An 18,518-nucleotide genomic window follows, 5' to 3' on the forward strand; every position below is an offset into this window, starting at 1 on the left:
GGAGAGCTGGGGAAAGATACCAGAACTGAAACCGACCACCAGCTGATCAGTTTCTATCTGTGAAGTGACAGCACCAAATGCACCAGATGCCACAGACGGGAGGGAGGGGGATGAGTCACATCTGCAGAGGGAGGGGGTTGGGTCATATCTGCAACAGGGACGGGGCGGGGGGCGGGGGGTCCCAGACCGCACTCGTGTCCCTAGAGAGCTGACAGCTCATCCGAAGGTTTCTAAGAGGATGCTGATTCAAGTACAGAATGTAGATGATGAGAAATAACAGAAAGAAGAGAAATGAAAAACTAAATTTAAAATCGGAGACTAGGTAGCCGCTAAATACTTGAAAACAAAAAAAAAAAGGAATGCATTGACAATGGAAAGAAAGCTGTATGATGTTTAGTGAAAGAAACCAGTCCCAAAAGGCCACACACCATGTGATCCCATTTATATGAAATGTCTAGCATGGGGAGATCTGTAGACACAGAAAGCAGATGAGTGGCTGCCATGGGTTTAGGAGAGGGTATGACTGCTAAACAGATGCAGGGTTACTTTTTGGGGTGATGAAAATGTAAAATTAGGTTGTGGTGATGGTTGCACAACACCATAAATACACTAAAAACCACCGAATTGTACACCCGAGAGGGTGAATTGCATTGTATGTGAATTATACTTCAATAAAGCTGTTTTTTGAAAAAGAAAAGGAAGCTCGGTGTGGTCTTGCATTTCTGTGGTCTCAGCTACTTGGGAGGCTGAGGCAGGAGGATGGCTTGAGCCCAGGAAGTGGAGGCTACAGCGAGCTCTGACTGCGCCACTACGCTCCAGCCTAGGTGACAGGGTGAGACTCTGTCTCAAATATAATAATACAATAAAATAAACTAAATACAGCAATGTGAACATCAACAAGGTGCAATAATTCTGAGATTTAGAGAAGAAATAAAATAAAGCTGGGAAGAAACACACCCTCCCCAAGAATAGAAGATAGAGTGAGCCATAGCAGGTAAATGAAAAATATGAAAGGCTTAGAAATAGATAACGTGAGCCAGGTATGGTGGCTCACACCTGTAATCCCAGCACTTTGGGAGGCTGAGGCTGGGGAGATCGCTTGAGGTGAGGAGCTCGAGACCAGCCTGGCCAACATGGTTAAACCTTGTCTCTACTGAAAATACAAAAATTAGCCGGGCATGGTGGTGCATGCCTGTAATCCCAGTTACTCGGGAAGCTGAGGCAGGAGGATCATTTGAACCCAGGAGGTAGAGGTTGCAGTGAGCCAAGATCGCGCCATTGCACTCCAGCCTGGGCAGCAGAGTGAAACTCCTCAAAAAAAAAAAAAAAAAATTAGATAATGTGGTAGAGCTAGGGCAGAAAAACATGTAAGTCAAGAATAAGGCCAAATAACCTTGAAGAACTAAAAATTCAACATGGCAGGAGTTCAGAAGTCTAGGAGAGATTAAATAAAACAAAACAAAAGAAAATTTGACCTTCATGAAATAGCTCCAAGAATTATTCAATTTGCAGCTCTCACTATTGTAGTCCAACCTAAAAATGCTGGGCCAACACCCACATTGTCTTCTTCAAGCACACACACTTCTCCTGCCGCAGGTGTGGCCCGCACAGCACACCCACACGCCGGACGCTTGGCCACAGAAACACAGAAGGGGCCATTGTCCTTGCCTGGAACACAGATGGACCTTCTCATCCAGGAGGGCATTTACTTGCAAAGGCATTTTCTTCTGACCCACAGGTGGTTATTCTTCCACTGACACCTCCTGTGGGCATCGTCAGCTGGAAGAAAGGCCACCGAGGCCATGAAGCCACCTCACCCATAAACATCGTATCATGCAAAGGAAAAAACAAGATGCTGAATATTCTTTTTTTTTTTTTTTTTGAGACGGAGTCTCGCTCTGTTGCCCAGGCTGGAGGGCAGTGGCGTCATCTCGGCTCATTGCAACCTGTGCCTCCTGGGTTCAAGCGATTCTCCTGCCTCAGCCTCCCGAGTAGCTGAGATTATAGGCACCTGCCACCATGCCTGGCTAATTTTTGCATTTTTAGTAGAGGCGGGGTTTCACCACGTTGGCCAGGCTGGTCTTGAACTTCTAACCTCAAGTGATCTGCCCGCCTCGGCCTCCCAAAGTGTTGGGATTACAGGCATGAGCCACCGCACCCGGTCGATGCTGAACATTCGTGACTAACCTTCCGTGGGAGCAGTCATGCCACTGCCTTCACCACCTGTTGCTTCCTGGAAATGTTGATCAGGCTCTTGGCTCTCTCCCAGATAATATTTGCAGCACAGGCACATGCTTGCTGTGAATTTCCACACTTGTCAGATCACCCGGTTTTCAACTTGTTTTCCAGTTTTCTCTCTTTTGAAGAGTATTTTGCACACTGGCTGGGGCAGAGGCTGACAGTTTCCCAGACTGTTTTCTTGTTTACAGAGCACATGCAGACTTGCTCAAGTCATCTAACAGAGAAACCCAAAAACCTCCATTTTCCTCCCGAGATATCTCTGCTGCCTCCAATTTCACTTCAGCAGTGCTAGTGGCTGAAATCCTATGGACTATGTATTTTGGACTTTCTTTTTCTGACCTTTTCTGGAAGAATCAAACTTGTATTTGTATTTGTGTGTGTGTGTGTGTGTGTGTGTGGTTTTGTTTTTTTAAGAGACAAGGTCTTTCTCTGTTACCCAGGCTGCTGTGCGGTGGCGCAATCACGGCTCACTGCGGCCTCCACCCCCTGGGCTCAAGCGATCCACCCACCTCAGCTTCCCAAGTAGCTGGGATGACAGGTGTACACCACCAAGCCCACCTTTTTTAAAAAAAAATTTGTTTTGTAGAGATGGAGTCTCACTATGTTGCCCAGGCTGGGCTTGAACTCCTGGCCTGAAGTGATCCTCTGGTCTCAGCCTCCCAAAGTGCTGGAATTACAGGCATGAGTCACTGTGCCCAGACTCAGGTATTTTTTAATAACCTCAAGGTGTTGCTGCACATTCCACAAGTTGAGAGCAGGACCACTCTGCCACCCAGGGATGTCCCAGGCTGGGCGATTTGTTCTCCCACTGCACACTGGGCAACTGTCATTTATGCCTTAAGAAAATCCCATTCAAGTTGTGGACTCAATGCACAATCAAAACTGAAAGCAAAACCGAGGGCGCAAGTCGTGAGTGCCCGAGGAGGGGACAAAGGCTGGGCCCCGGGCCATCACCACATGGAGAGCTTCACAAAACAGTGCTTTATAAAACAGTGCCCTGGAGCTTCAGTCAGCAGCCCCCACTCCCAAAAGGGGTGAGGAGTCTTCAGAAACTTGCCTGTCTTATGCCAGAAAGCTGAGCTCTGCACAGACCCTGGAAAAACCACTGTTGTCAAAGGAGAGAGAGAAGTGGGCAGAAAGCCCAGGAAGGAGGGTTCCAGACTAGTGGAGGTACTGGCCTCAAACAAGACAGCTGGGCACTGAGAGAAGAAGGGACATATGCCAGGCATGGTAGCTCGCGCCTGTAATCTCAGCACTTTGGGAGGCAAAGGTAGACAGATCACTTGAGGTCAAGAGTTTGAGACCAGTTTGGCCAACATGGTGAAACCCTGTCTCTACTAAAAATACAAAAATTAACCGGGCGTGGTGGCAGGTACCTGTAATCCCAGCTACTCGGGAGGCCGAGGCACGAGAATCTCTTGAACCCAGGATGCGAAGGTTGCAGTGAGCCAAGATCGCGTCACCGCACTCCAGCCTGGGCCACAGAGCAAGACTCCATCTCAAAAAAAAAAAAAAAAAAAGAACTAAAAGAACGAACTTTCTATGAACTTCCTGTGATGATAGGCATGTCCTGTAGCCGTCCAGTTCTGTGGCCTCCAGCCACGTCTGGCTACTGACCACTCGAAATGTAGTTAGTATGCATAAGGAACTAATTTTTTAATGATTTCAATTATAATTTAAATCTTAAACAGCTACATGAGGCTGGCAGCTACGTATTAAGCAGCAATGATCTACCTCCTTCCTCACTGGTGAAAGGATTGAACTGGAAACAGAAAGCTCTTTTTTACCTTTATTAAATAAAGGCGAAGTTGTAAAAACTACTAAAAGAAAATGGGCGGGATAAAAGTAAAACTAAATATGAAACCAGTAAGTATTCACTGTTATTTATTATAGATGACATTTAGACCCAAATATAAGAGGGAGAGTGCCCTGTATATTAATAGCAGGAAGAGCCAATTAGAAAGTGGAATAGGCCAGGCGTGGTGGCTCATGTCTATAATCCCAGCACTTTGAGAGGCCGAGGCGGGTGGATCACTTGAGGCCAGGAGTTCGAGACCAGCCTGGCCAACAAGGTGAAACCCCCTCTCTCCTAAAAAATATACAAAAAAATTAGCCAGGCTAGGTGGCACATGTCTGTAGTCCCAGCTGCTCAGGAGGCTGAGGCAGGAGAATCGCTTGAACGCAGGAGGTGGAGGTTGCAGAGAGCCAAGATCGTACCACTGCACTCCAGCCTGGGTAACAGAACAAGACTCTGTCTCAAAAAAAAAAAAAAAAAAAAAGCAAGTGGAATAGAAACAGTTACTCTATCAAACAAAATAGTAGATAATCTTTAAGAATAAAGAAACAAAAGAGCTTGGAAACATTTGAGTATTTTCCAAAAAAACCCTATAAGTGGGATAAGATATTGGTTCACAACTCTAATTTAGAGCCTACAGAAACACATTAGCTTGACCTTGCTTGGCATACATTATTTCTAAAAAACGTTTTAAATGTGAGTATTTAGAAGATACACCGTATTTTCTGCTTTTTATATACTTTACATTTTACTATGTGAGTTTAAAAAGCAGTTGGTAAAACACACACCCAAGCTGTCTGATCTTTCACACCATTAAAAGCAACACATGTATTAAACACCCCACTGCACAACGGGCGTGCCATGGGTGCTCTCTGACTGCATGGGGCTTGAATGTTTAACTAGGCTCGAAGCCACAGTGCTAACAGGATCTGGCAGAGACCGACAAGGCCACGCCGGCAGCAGGTGTTTCAGGAAAGGTATGACTCTACCGTCCCTTGCGCTGAAGCCTTAGCCTCAGGCAAAAACCAGGTAGAATCTAACTCAGGTCACTTTGGCCAATCTCCACTTTCTACCAGCCTCTCCAGGACCCTACTGCCTTGCGAGGGCCCCTACCCACCTGCCAACCTAATCCCCTCACCATCCACCAGCACCAAGGCTGCGTGAGCACACTGTAGATACACAAGCTCCATCCCAACTCAGAGCTAGGAGAGCATCAGATGCCAGACTCCTGCCCACTGCTTCCGGGCTCCACCAGCAGCCTCTTGCAGCCACCTCCTGCAGCTGACTCATCTGCATACTGAGACTTCCTGACACAAATGGAGGTGACAATATTCGTTCCCCCCATCATATCCCAGAAATTCCCTTATGGACGACAACCATTCTGAGTTTCTACAGCGCCTTACAGGAGGGCAATTCCAGGCTGAAGTGGCGGGTCCCCGCACCAGACTCCACTTCATCAGAACACTTCTGTTAGTCTTTGAAACGCATGAAATTCCCTTTAGGATCCGTAATAACGCCTTCTGGAAACTGGATGGCAAGCCACTCACCCTCAACCTTCAGACCCGGTGACTCTTTACCTTTCTGTGACATATTAATTTGCAATGTCTTCTTTTCCATCATGAAATAAAATTAAATTCATGGACAATACAACCTTTAATCACTGAGACCATAAAGGACACCTACAGTGGCTAACTAGCCTTCCCTCAGCCACCTTTGCACCCAGCCTAAGGGCAGGGTGGCATCGGAGCCTCCATGCTTCAAAGATGGCCACCAGGGCCCATCCCCCTTTCCATGCTTCTCCCTGCCCAGAGGGAATCAGCCTGAGGACAGGTTAAAGACTAAATACAACCAGGCGTGGGGGCTCATGCTTGTAATTCCAGCACTTTGGGAGGCCAAGGTGGGAGGATCACTTGAGGCCAGGAGTTTGAGACCAGCCTGGCCAACATGGTGAAACCCCGTCTCTACCAAAAACACAAAAATTAGCCAGGCCTGGTGGCGCACGCTGTAATCACAGTTCCTCTGGAGGCTGAGGCAGGAGAATAGCTTGAACCCAGGAGGTGGAGGTTGCAGTGAACCCAGATCACGCCACTGCACTCCAGCCTGGGCCACAGAGTGAGACTCTGTCTCAAAACAAAAAAAAAAAAAAAAAAAAAGACTGCCACAATTCTGTATATGTATGTATTTATTATATACATGTATGTATAAGGTACATATTTATATGTGTATATCTGTGCATATGTGTATATGTGTATATCTGCAGCAAGTTTTTTAAAAAGGAGAAAACAGGCCAGATCCGGTGGCTCGTGCCTGTAATCCCAGCAATTTGGGAGGCTGAGGTAGGAGCATTGCTTGAGCCCAGGAACTCAAAGCCTCAGTGAGCTGTGACTGCACCACTGCACTCCAGCCTGGGTGTCAGAGTAAGACCCTGTCTCTAAAATATACATAAATAAATAAAAATTAAACGGAGAAAATTTCTTAATAACTTGTATCCTATTCATTCTTTCAACACATAATAAGCTCCTGAAATCCGTTAAGAATGAGATTAGACCTATTCTAAATCCTACTAACACCTTACATTGACTCTCTTACTAATCTCAGTACTGTAGTACCTGGGGGAAGGCCCAACACCGTGGACACTCGGAAACGTCAAGAATTGAATCACGTCTCTACAACGATGGTCCATCCACAAACAGCACAGAGAACAAGGAAGGGCAGAACAAAGTACTGAAACCTCTGTCATTTCTCTGGAGAGTGAATTACACAGATCAACGTTCTTCACATAATAAGAAACAAGAAGTGGTTTGTTTATGGGTTCCATGGGAGTACCCACTGCACGCCAGGCTAGACGCTGGGGATAAAACTGTGAACACGGCATCCATCATCATCTCACTCAGCGGTAGGAACCTGCAGCAGGGAGAATCCACAAGCAAGGACCCAAGTCACCAGCTCTGATTAAGAGCCAGGAAGAAAGCAAAAGCTTCCTGCCATAGAGAATACCCAACACGTGGTTTGGACAGAGAGTCAGGGACGTCCTAGCTGAAGAAATGAGACTGAAGTGGAGACATCACAGTGAGACAGAGGCCATCGTGGTGGTGTAGGTCTCGGGAAGGCACGTGGGATGCAGGGATCGGCAAGGAAAGGACAATCCCAGCATGCTCACCTGGCTGAAAGGTGGCAACTGCCCCCGATGCAGACTGAAGGAAGAAAGTGGGGCATGAGATGAGGTGGACCAGGTCCTGGGAGCCATTAAGAGGTGTCTGCCTGGCCAGGTGTAGTGGTTCACACCTGTAATCCCAGCACTTTGGGAGGCCAAGGTAGGTGGATCACTTGAGGTCAGGAGTTCGAGAACAGCCTGGCTAACATGGTGAAACCCCATCTCTACTAAAAATACAAAAATTGGCCAGGCAGAGTGCGTACCTGTGATCCTAGCTACTCGGGAGGCTGAGGCACAAGAATCGCTTGAACCCAGGAGGTGGAGGCTGCAGTGAGCCGAGATTACACTACTGCACTCCAGCCTGGAGGACAGTGGGAGACTGTCTCAAAACGACAAGAGGCATCTAACTTTACATGCTAGGCACACAGAGGAGCTCTGCAGTGTTTTAAGTAAGAGAGCACACAATTCGATTCTTTCTTATTTTGCATTTAAATTTAACTTTTTTTTTTCTTTTGAGACGGAGTCTTGCTCTGTTGCCCAGGCTGGAGTGCAATGGCATGATGTTGGCTCACTGCAACCTCCGCCTCCCGGGTTCAAGCGATTCTCCTGCCTCAGTCTCCTGAGTAGCTGGGATTACAGGCGCCAACCACCATGCCTGGCTAATTTTTGTATTTTTAGTAGAGACGGGGTTTCACCATGTTGGTCAGGCTGGTCTCAAAGTCCTGACCTTGTGATCCGCCTGCCTCGGCCTCCCAAAGTGCTGGGATTACAGGTGTGAGCCACCGCACCCGTCCAATATTTTTAACTTTTTAATTCTAACTAATGATAGCCACACAGAAAAGTTACATATACGGTACAGGGAGTTCTCATATATCCCTCGCTCCACTTCTTCTCCTAATGTGAATGGCTTATTGTACGACATTAAGCACAGCTCCATAATCAAGAACAGGAAATTAACATTGGTACAATGTTATTAACTAGACGATGAACTTGATTTGAGTTTCACCAATTTTTCACCTGATTTATGTTCCAGGATTTATGTTCCCGCTGTGGGTGGTGAACGGCTCTGGAGGAGTCAGGATTAGAACCGGGGGCTCATTCCTAGCCTGTTGCTGTGGTCCAGGGAAACGCTGGAGTGGCCTTAAGTCAGGTTCATGATTCAAGGTCTAGGCAGAGCCGACAGGATGTGAACAAAGGGAACAAGGACACTTCCCGAGTTCCTGGGTTCTGCCTTCAGTACGGGGATGGATGAGTGAGACCAGAAGAGGTGTAAGTTTAGGGGGCAAAATCAGGAGCTCAGTTCTGGACCTCTCAAGCTGAAGATGCCAGTGACACGCTCAAGTGACGGGGACAAGGAGGAGGCTACACCATGAGATCAGAAGGGAGGCTCAGGGCCAGAGATCCGCTGTCCATAATATTACCATGGAGAAGATGGCAGGCTGGGGAGGCCTGGGAAGCAGCCTTGGAGCTGCAGTGGTTTGAACGGCCAGGGAGGTAGGCCAGCAGGGCTCTGAGGAGGGACAAAGCGGTGGGGAGGGGGGCCGGGTACAGTGGCTCATGCCTGTAATCCCAGCACTTTGGGAGGCCAAGGCTGGTGAATCACCTGAGGTCAGGAGTTTGAGACCAGCCTGGCTAACACGGTGAAACCCCCGTCTCTGTTTAATAAAAAAAAATACAAAAATTAGCCAGGCATGCTGGCATGCGCCTGTAATCCCAGCTACTCAAGAGACTGAAGCAGGAGAATCACTTGAACCCAGGAGGTGGAGGTTGCAGTGAGCGGAGACAGTGCCACTGCACTCCAGCCTGGGCGACAGAGCAAGACTCTGTCTCAAAAAAAAAAAAAAAAAAGAATTGATCACTGCAAATGCTGCAGACAAAAGATGAGGCCACTAGGAAAGCCAGCCTGGGTTTGGCCACACGAAGACTGTCAGTGACCACACCAGGGAGAGGTGCATTTGGGCAGCAAAGGGCGCGGGCCAGGTTGGGCGGGTTGGCGTGCGAGCGTGAGCAAGGTGGAGAAGGCACACATGGTCAGTCCTTTGCAGAAGTCTGGCATGAGCCCTGGCGAGGAAATGGCCTGGGGGGTGTGGCAGAACAGAGGTGCTGCACCATGTCCTGCACCGACCAGGAGGGTCCAGTGGAAGGCAGCTGCAGAGAAGGCGGAACCCGTAGTTCCAGAAGGTTTGGGGCACGACCAGCAGAGGCCAACTTCTATTGTGAAGAAGAAACAGACTCCCAGACTTTCAGGGAAGGGGGTGTGTTTGATCTGGTGGCAGTGCAGACAGCAAAGTAGGACCCTTGAGTGTGGCTATGCCTGAGAGGATGTCGGGCGGTGTGAGAGTCAGGCTGGTGTAGATTCACTCATGAGAAAGTATCTAAAATCTTCCAGATGACAGTGCTACCAGCTGGACAGCTGACAGTTGGTGCTGGCTCTTTCAAAACAGTGCTCCAAAGGCAAAGAAATAGCAAAGGTAAAAGTAAGGCACTTAACTATTTGTTGGGTGAATATAGAAATGAATGAATGAATGCATGGATGAGCAGATGCATCAAGAAGTTAATTCAAAAATTAAAGCCCATAATGAAAGTAAAGTAGAGGCCGGGCACGGTGGCTCACGCCTGTAATCCCAGCACTTTGGGAGGTCAAGGCAGGTGGATCACCCAAGGTCAGGAGTTTGAGACCAGCCTGGCCAACATGGTGAAACCCTGTCTATACTAAAAATACAAAAATTAGCTGGGCGTGGTGGTGTGCACCTGTAGTCCCAGCTACTTGGGAGGCTGAGGCAGGAGAATTACTTGAACCGGGGAGGCGGACATTGCAGTGAGCCAACATCATGCCATTGCATTGCAGCCTGGGCCAACAACAGCAAGACTCCATCTCAAAAAAAAAAAAAAAAAAAAAAAAAAAAAAATTAATCATGCAATGACCATATGGCCAGAAACCCCATTCCTGGATATTTACCCTAGAGAAATCAAACCTTATGTTTACAAAAAATGCTGTACACAGATGTTTGTAGCGGCACTATTCATAACTGCCCAAACCTGGAAACCAATCTAATATCCTTCCCAGGACGAATGGATAAACACACTGTGGTCCCTCCCCACAACGGGGCGCTACTCAGCATCACAAGGAATGAACTAGAGACCCACGCAGCACCCAGGACGAATCTCAATAGCTCCAGACTAAGTGGAAGAAACCAGTCTTCAAAGGGTACATGCTGTGTCGTTCCATTTTAATGACAGGCTCCCAAAAGCAAAACTACAGGGAATGGATAGTTGTCACTGGCTCGGCAGGGGCCTGGAGGCAGGGAACCTAAGGCTGATTCACCCTGACTTTTTAGAACTGAATCAAAAGGAAAACCACACCCAGGTAAAAAAGGATCAGAGGCTCCTCCCTTTGCACCTTGTGGCAGATGAAAAATGTAAAGTACCTCTGATTGGTTCCCTCCTGCAAGAAACCAGACTGGTCCCAGGCCAGGCCTTCAGATGTAACTTTGCAACTTCACTTCAGCCTCTGATTGGTCGCCTCCTGCAACCAATCAGACTGGCCACAGGCCACTCCTTCACTTACATAGGGTGTAACCAGGTAACAAATGGGAAACCTCCACAGGGTATTTAAGCTCCAGAAAATTCTCTAATCAGCTGCTTGCTCCTGCTCGAGCCCGCTCCCACTCTGTGGAGTGTACTTTCATTTCAGTAAATCTGTGCTTCCCTTGCTTCATTTTCTCGTTGCTTTGTTTGTGCATTTTGTCCAATTCTTTGTGCAAAATGCCAAGAACCCGGCCAAGAACCCAGACAACTTGTAGTCAAGACCCTCTGCTGGTAACACCTGTAAAGGGTGTATTAGTCTGTTTTCACGCTGCAATAAAGACTTTATAATTATCCGAGACTGGGTAATTATGAAGGAAAGAGGTTTAACTGACTCGCAGTTCCCCGTGGCTAGGGAGGCATCACAGTTATGGCAGAGGGCAAAGAGGAGTAAGTCACACCCTCCATGACGGCAGGGAAGAGAGAGAGCATGTGCAGGGGAACTCCTTTTTATAAAACCATCAGATCGGCCGGGCGCGGTGGCTCAAGCCTGTAATCCCAGCACTTTGGGAGGCCAAGACGGGCGGATCACAAGGTCAGGAGATCGAGACCATCCTGGCTAACACGGTGAAACCTCGTCTCTACTAAAAAATACAAAAAACCTAGCCGGGCGAGGTGGCGGGCGCCTGTAGTCCCAGCTACTCGGGAGGCTGAGGCAGGAGAATGGCCTGAACCCGGGAGGCGGAGCTTGCAGTGAGCTGAGATCCGGCCACTGCACTCCAGCCTGGGTGACAGAGCGAGACTCTGTCTCAAAAAAAAAAAAAAAAAAAAAAAAAAAAAAAAAAAAAAACCATCAGATCAACTGGGCCCGGTGGCTCACGCCTGTAATCCCAGCACTGTGGGAGGCTGAGGTGGGCGTATCACCTGAGCTCAAGAGTTCAAGACCAGCCTGGCCAACACGGTGAAACCCCATCTCTACTAATAATACAAAAATTAGCTGGGTGTGGTGGTCCATGCTTGTAATCCCAGCTACTCGGGAGGCTGAGGCAGGAGAATCGCTTGAACCCAGGAGGCGGAGGTTGCAGTGAGCCAAGATTGTGCCATTGAACTCCAGCCTGGGTGACAAGAGCAAAACTCTGTTTCCAAAAAAAAAAAAAAACAAGACCATCAGATCTCGAGAGACTTATTCACTATCTCGAGAACAGCATGGGAATGACCTGCCCCCATGATTCAATTACCAATCACTGGGTCTTTCTCACAACATGTGGGAACTGTGGGAGTCACAATTCAAGATGAGATTTGGGTGGGGACACAGCCAACCCATACTAAAAGATCAACACCAGGGGGTGATGAAACTGTTCTGTATCCTGATTGTACTGGTGGCTACAAAACCTATCCATGTGTTATGACCCTTAGAACCGTGTAGCAAGAGAAAAAAGTCAATTTACAAATGATAATTAGCAAAATAAAATTATATGTTACCATACGATCTTGCAAGTCCAATCCAAGCCTCTACTCACGAGAAATGGAAACAACTAAGACTTGCATGCAACATTCAGAGCAGCTCTGTTTATCACAGACAAGATGTGGGAATAATCCATGTGTCCAGCAGCTGGTGAATGGATGGACACACTGTGGTATATCCACACCACCGAATCTAACTCAATAAAAAGGACCTAAATAGTTGATCCGTGCTACAATACAGAAGAACCTCAAAAACAATATGCTAAGTGAGAAGTCAGCTACAAAAGACCACAATAGTGCATAATTCCAATTATATGAAATGTCTAGAAAAAGCAAATCTATAGAGACAGAAAGTTGATTCGTGGTTTGGGGCTGGGAGCAGGTACTGCCTGAAACCAGGTATGACGGACCTCATGGGATGATGGAAATGTTCTAAAACCAGATGACACCCTAAATTTTCTAAAAATAAATTGTATACTTTTCAGAGCTGAGTTTCATAGTATGCAAATGATACTTTAATAAAAGCTTTTAATAAAAAGTGCTCAATTCACTATCTACTTTTTTCTTTTTTTCTTTTTTTTTTTCCTTTGAGACAGAGTCTTGCTCTGTCGCCCAGGCTGGAGTGCCGTGGTGTGATCTCAGCTCACTGCAACCTCTGCCTCCCAGATTCAAGCAATTCTCCTGCCTCAGCCTCCCGAGTAGTTGGGATTATAGGCACCTGCCACTGCACATGGCTAATTTTTGTATTTTTAGTAGAGACGGGGTTTTACCATCTTAGTCAGGCTGGTCTCGAACTCCTCACCTCATGATCCAACCGCCTCAGCCTCCCCAAGTGCTGGGATTACAGACGTGAGCCACCGCAACCGGCCTAGCTAAAGTAAAACTTGATCCCTACCTCATAGTGTACACAAAAAATACCAGTTCACATTTCACGTGGATTACAGATATAAATCTGAAAAGCAAAACGATAGAGTATCTAGGAAATAATATTATAGCTTCATGACCTCAGAAGTAGAGAAATAGGACGGAAAAAAAGCCCTCGCCTAACAAAGGAAAAAGGGGATCGATTTTATGGTAGGGTGAACTATATGCCAATTGCCAATATTTAACCATTTTGACCCTCAAAAATGGCAATTTCATAGTAAAAAGGCAAGACTAGAGTGGTAGAAGGTATTTGCCTCCCATATAACTGACAGAGGGCTGGCAGCCTGAATATAAAGAACTCCTCAAAATCAGTAAGAGGCTAGGCCCCGGGGGCTCACGCCTGTAATCCCAGCACTTTAGGAGGCCAAGGCGGGTGGATCACCTGAGGTCGGGAGTTCAAGAGCAGCCTGGCCAACATGGTAAAACCCTGTCTCTAGTAAAAATACAAAAATTAGCCAGGCGTGGTGGCGTGCACCTGTAATCCCAGCTACTTGGGAGACTGAGGCAAGAGAATCTGTTGAACCCAGGAGGCAGAGGTTGCAATGAGCCGAGATCGCACCACTGCACTCCAGCCTGGGTGACAGTGAAACTCTGTCTCAAAAAACAAAAACAAAAACAAAAACAAAACCCAACAATAAGAAAACAAAACCAGACCACTTAGAAAAATGTGTAAGAAAGCTGAACAGGCAGCTGGGCGCGGTGACTCACGCCTGTAATCCCAGCACTTTGGGAGGCCGAGACGGGTGGATCATGAGGTCAGGAGATCGAGACCATCCTGGCTAATACGGTGAAACCCCGTCTCTACTAAAAATACAAAAAATTAGCCGGGCGTGGTGGCGGGTACCTGTAGTCCCAGCTACTTGAGAGGCTGAGGCAGGAGTACGACGTGAACCCGGGAGGCAGAGCTTGCGGTGAGCCGAGATCGCACCACTGCACTCCAGCCTGGGCGACAGAGTGAGACTCCATCTCAAAAAAAAAAAAAGAAAGCTGAACAGGCACTTCACTGAAGAGTCAACCCAGGTGGCCAGCAGACACAGGAAAAGACACTCAGCCAGGGAAAGGCAAATCAAACACAGAATTACAAATGAAAATGACCAAAAGAAACCACCCCCACCTACCAGAGTGGCTGAAATTCAACAGGCAAGCACTGGTGAGGATGCAGAGCCACAGGAACTCTCATGCCCTGCTGAGGGGCGTATACATTGGCATTGCCATTTGTAAAACACGTTGGTATTACCGATGGAAGGTGAAGACACTCATACTGTATGGCTCAATAATTCCCCTTCCAGACATTGATTTCCGCCAAAGAAATGCATGCAAGTGTGCATCAGGATACAGCGTGTAAATATCTACAGGGACTACTGTAAAAGCCAAAGGCCGGAAACCACCCACATGTCCGTCAAGAGGATGGATGGATACATTGCGATGTGACAGAGAAGGCACAACAGCAGTGACGATGAAGGAACCCCAGCATACGCAACAGGCAACAGGAATGAAGCTCACAAACTTAACACTGAGTGACAGAGGCAGCCACAAAAGAATACATACTGGCCGGGCGCGGTGGCTCAAGTCTGTCATCCCAGCACTTTGGGAGGCTGAGCCGGGCGGATCACCTGAGATCACGAGTTCGAGACCAGCCTGGCCAGCATGGTGAAACCCCGTCTCTACTAAAAATACAAAAAATCAGCCAGACATGGTGGTGGGTGCCTGTAGTCCCAGCTCCTCGGGAGGCTGAGGCAGAAGAATCGCTTGAACCTGGGAGGCGGAAGTTGCAGTGAGCCGAGGTCAGCATCGCACGCCAGCCTGGGCAACAAGAGAGAAACTCCGTCTCAAAAAAACAAAACAAAACAAAACAGAATACACACTGCAGGTTCCAACTGTATGAAATTCAAACACAGGCAAATGCAATTTATGGTGCCGGCAGTCAGGACAGAGTTACCTTTAGGAGGAGGAAGTGGGTAGCGCTGGGAGGACACAAGGAAGGCTTCTGGGATGTTCTATGTCATCTGGGTGCTGGTTTAGTGGGTGTGTTTCTTTTGTGATAATTCTTCAAACTGTACGCTTATAACTCCTGCATTTTTATGTATGCATATTACACTTCAATGCAAAATTTATTTTAAAAAACAGGAAATAAAACTCTTCAAAAGGCTGGGCGCAGTGGCTCAAGCCTGTAATCCCAGCACTTTGGGAGGCCGAGACGGGCAGATCAAGAGGTCAGTTGATCGAGACCATCCTGGCTAACACGGTGAAACCCCGTCTCTACTAAAAAAATACAAAAACCTAGCCAGGCGAGGTGGCGGGCACCTATAGTCCCAGCTACTCGGGAGGCTGAGGCAGGAGAATGGCGTGAACCCGGGAGGCGGAGCTTGCAGTGAGCTGAGATCCGGCCACTGCACTCCAGCCTGGGTGACAGAGCGAGACTCCGTCTCAAAAAAAAAAAAAAAAAAAAAAAAAAAACTCTTCAAAAATGCCAGCAGCAGTAAAGAAAAAAAATGTGGGGAACCGTTCTAGATCTAGATCTTCAGTGTCCTCTTTTGAGGAAAAGATCATCCCTGACTGGACCCTGGATGAACATCATAAAAGCTCTAAAGGATATGGTTAGACGCTGGGGAAATTTGAACATGAACTATATATAAGAGGATTTTGTCAATGTTAAACTTCTTGAGTAGGATATTTTGTTTTGTCTGTACAGGAGAATGTCCTTGTTCTTAGGAGATACATGCTGAAGAATTTAAGGGTGCAGGGCCACAATGCCTGCAATTTAGTCAGTAACGGTTCAATGGCTCAGCAAAGAAAAAAGAGGACAAATATAGACAGATACACACACATGCACATATGCACATACATATGTGTGTACTGTATTATATCCCGTTCAGAGTTCTTGCACAAATGTCTGTATAATTATATACATACATGCACCGAGAGAGCCAAAGAAATTTGGCAAAATGTTAACCACGGGTCAATCAGGTGAAGTGGGATATTAGTGTTCATTATACTATTATTTCAACTTTTCTGTAAGTTTGAAATTTATCAAAATTAAAAGTTGGGAAGGCCAGGAACAGTGGCTCATATCTGGAATCTCAGCACTTGGGGAGGCCGAGGCGGGTGAATTGTTTGAGCCCAGGAGTTTGAGACCAGCCTGGGTAATGTGGCGAAACCACTGGATAATACAAAAATTAACCAGGTATGGTGGTGCACACCTGCAGTTCCAGATCCTCAGGAGGCAGAGGTGGGAGGATCACCTGAGCCTGGGAGGTCGAGGCATCAGGCATTATCGTGCCACTGCACTGCAGCCTGGGTGACACAGTGAGACTCTGTCTCAATAAATAAATAAAATTAATTAAAATAAAATAAAAAGTCGGAGAAAAACGCAAAAGCAAGCCAAAAAACAGGCAAGCCAAACACCCCACGCCAAGTGTTGAAGGAATCACAGTTGGATAAGAAAACCAAGAAGAAGTCCAGGCACAGTGGCTCACACCTGTAATCCCAGCATTTTGGGAAGCCGAGCTGGGCGGATCACAGGGTCAGGAGTTCAAGACCAGCCTGGCCAGCATGGTGAAACCCCATCTCTACTAAAAATACAAAAATGAGCTGGGTGTGGTGGCCCGCGCCTGTAGTTCCAGCTACTCGGGAGGCTGAGGCAATAGAATTGCTTGAACTCAGGAGGTGGAGGTTATAGTGAGCAGAGATGGTGCCACTGCACTCCAGCCTGGGCAGCAGAGCAAGACTCTGTCTAAAAAAAAGAAAGAAAGAAAAGAAAAGAAAAGAAAGAAAAAGAAAGAAAGAAAACCAAGAACAGCAGAGACGGGACCACCAGGAATGGCAAGACCTGGCCCTCTGCGGCAGGTGGAGGGCAGGACGGCTGCTGGGTGGCTGGCTGTGTTCTCCTGCAACCTGCCTGATAGCTATGCAAAGGTGGTCACCTTATAATAAAAAGATTATACATTTATTTTATGGGGTCTTCCATCTATATGGTACAATTTTTTTTTTTTTTTTTTTTTTTTTTTGAGATGGAGTTTTGCTCTTGTTGCCCAGGTCAGAGTACAATGGCGAGGTCTTGGCTCACTGCAACCTCTGCCTCCCTGCTTCAACCGATTCTCGTGCCTCAGCCTCCCATGTAGCTGGGATTACAGGTGCCCACCAACCGGTCCGGCTTATTTTTTGTATTTTTAGTAGAGTCGAGGTTTCACCGTGTTGGCCAGGCTGGTCTTGAACTCCTGACCTCAAGTGATCCACCTGCCTCGGCCTCCCAAAGTGCTTGAATTACAGGCACGAGCCACCGTGCCCAGCCTGTATCATACACTTTTTAAAAAAGAGACTTTACAGAAAAACAGACTGAGCAAGTAGAGCTGCATGCCAGTGCATGAGCAACAAGTTATGACTGGACACTGGAGGAAGAAAGAGGAAGCAGTCGGCCACGCAGCTCCGCTCTGCCAAGGTCTGCTGTCGTCCCTCACCCGCCCCACTACGTGGCAACCCAATCACAACAATGCCACCGTCCCCTAGCTGCTAAATGCTCTCGCCATTTGGTTGCTATTCAAACACACCTAACTTAGACTTCAGTCTAATGTCCTGGAGGTGTTGCAAGATGGCCATGCTTTATGAGTAAGTTTGTCTTCCAGGGTGAAAATTATGATTTTCCCATAAATCACATATAAGCACTTAGCAAAACATATTTAAAACTCTCATAAGTTTTGGTCCTAAATTCTTTTCTCTTGCTATTACTACAAAAATGCCAGAGACAAAAAATATATTATGTATGACAGCTTGGAATCTAATTCCAAATGAGTTGCTTCCATAGATTCACTTACTGCAGAACTAAATATGCAAGATTCCAAATGGAGGCCAAATTCTGTCCACACATGAGACGGAGGAACCCTCAGGAGTCTCCCCTTGAAGTAATTTTTTTTTTTTTTTTTTTGAGACAGAGTCTTGCTCTGTCACCAGGCTGGAGTGCAGTGGCACGATCTCAGCTCACTGCAACCTCCACCTCCCAGGTTCAAGCAATTCCCCTGCCTCAGCCTCCTGGGACTACAGACGCACATCCCAATGCCCGGCTAATTTTTTGTATTTTAGTAGAGATAGGGTTTCACTGTAGTGGCCAGGATGAGGCTGCTCTCGATCTCCTGACCTTGTGATCTGCCTGCCTCGGCCTCCCAAAGTGCTGGGATTACAGCCTTGACAAGCTGACAACAGTATCTATGTTCTTTTTCAGCTTGTGGACTCCACGCCAAAATGCCTGGTTTCAGATCCCAATTCCTCTACCTGTGCACAATTACTTAACCTCTTTGTGCCTCAGTTTCTGAGTCTGACAGATTCCGGCAACATCAGCGACTTCACAGCGTTGTTGAGGATTAAATGAGTAAATACTCTAAACGGCTCAGATCTGTGCCTGGCACATATTAGCACCGACGC

General features: G+C 47.2%; 1 protein-coding gene across 3 annotated transcripts in view; it reads right to left on the minus strand.

The window, feature by feature from the left end:
- LOC105467851 (adenylate cyclase 9) overlaps window positions 1-18,518 on the minus strand; it is a 157,113-nt gene that overhangs the window by 53,875 nt on the left and 84,720 nt on the right. The window lies entirely within an intron of this gene.

This window comes from Macaca nemestrina, chromosome 18 (assembly GCF_043159975.1).
Source record: "Macaca nemestrina isolate mMacNem1 chromosome 18, mMacNem.hap1, whole genome shotgun sequence".
Lineage (NCBI taxonomy): Eukaryota > Metazoa > Chordata > Mammalia > Primates > Cercopithecidae > Macaca > Macaca nemestrina.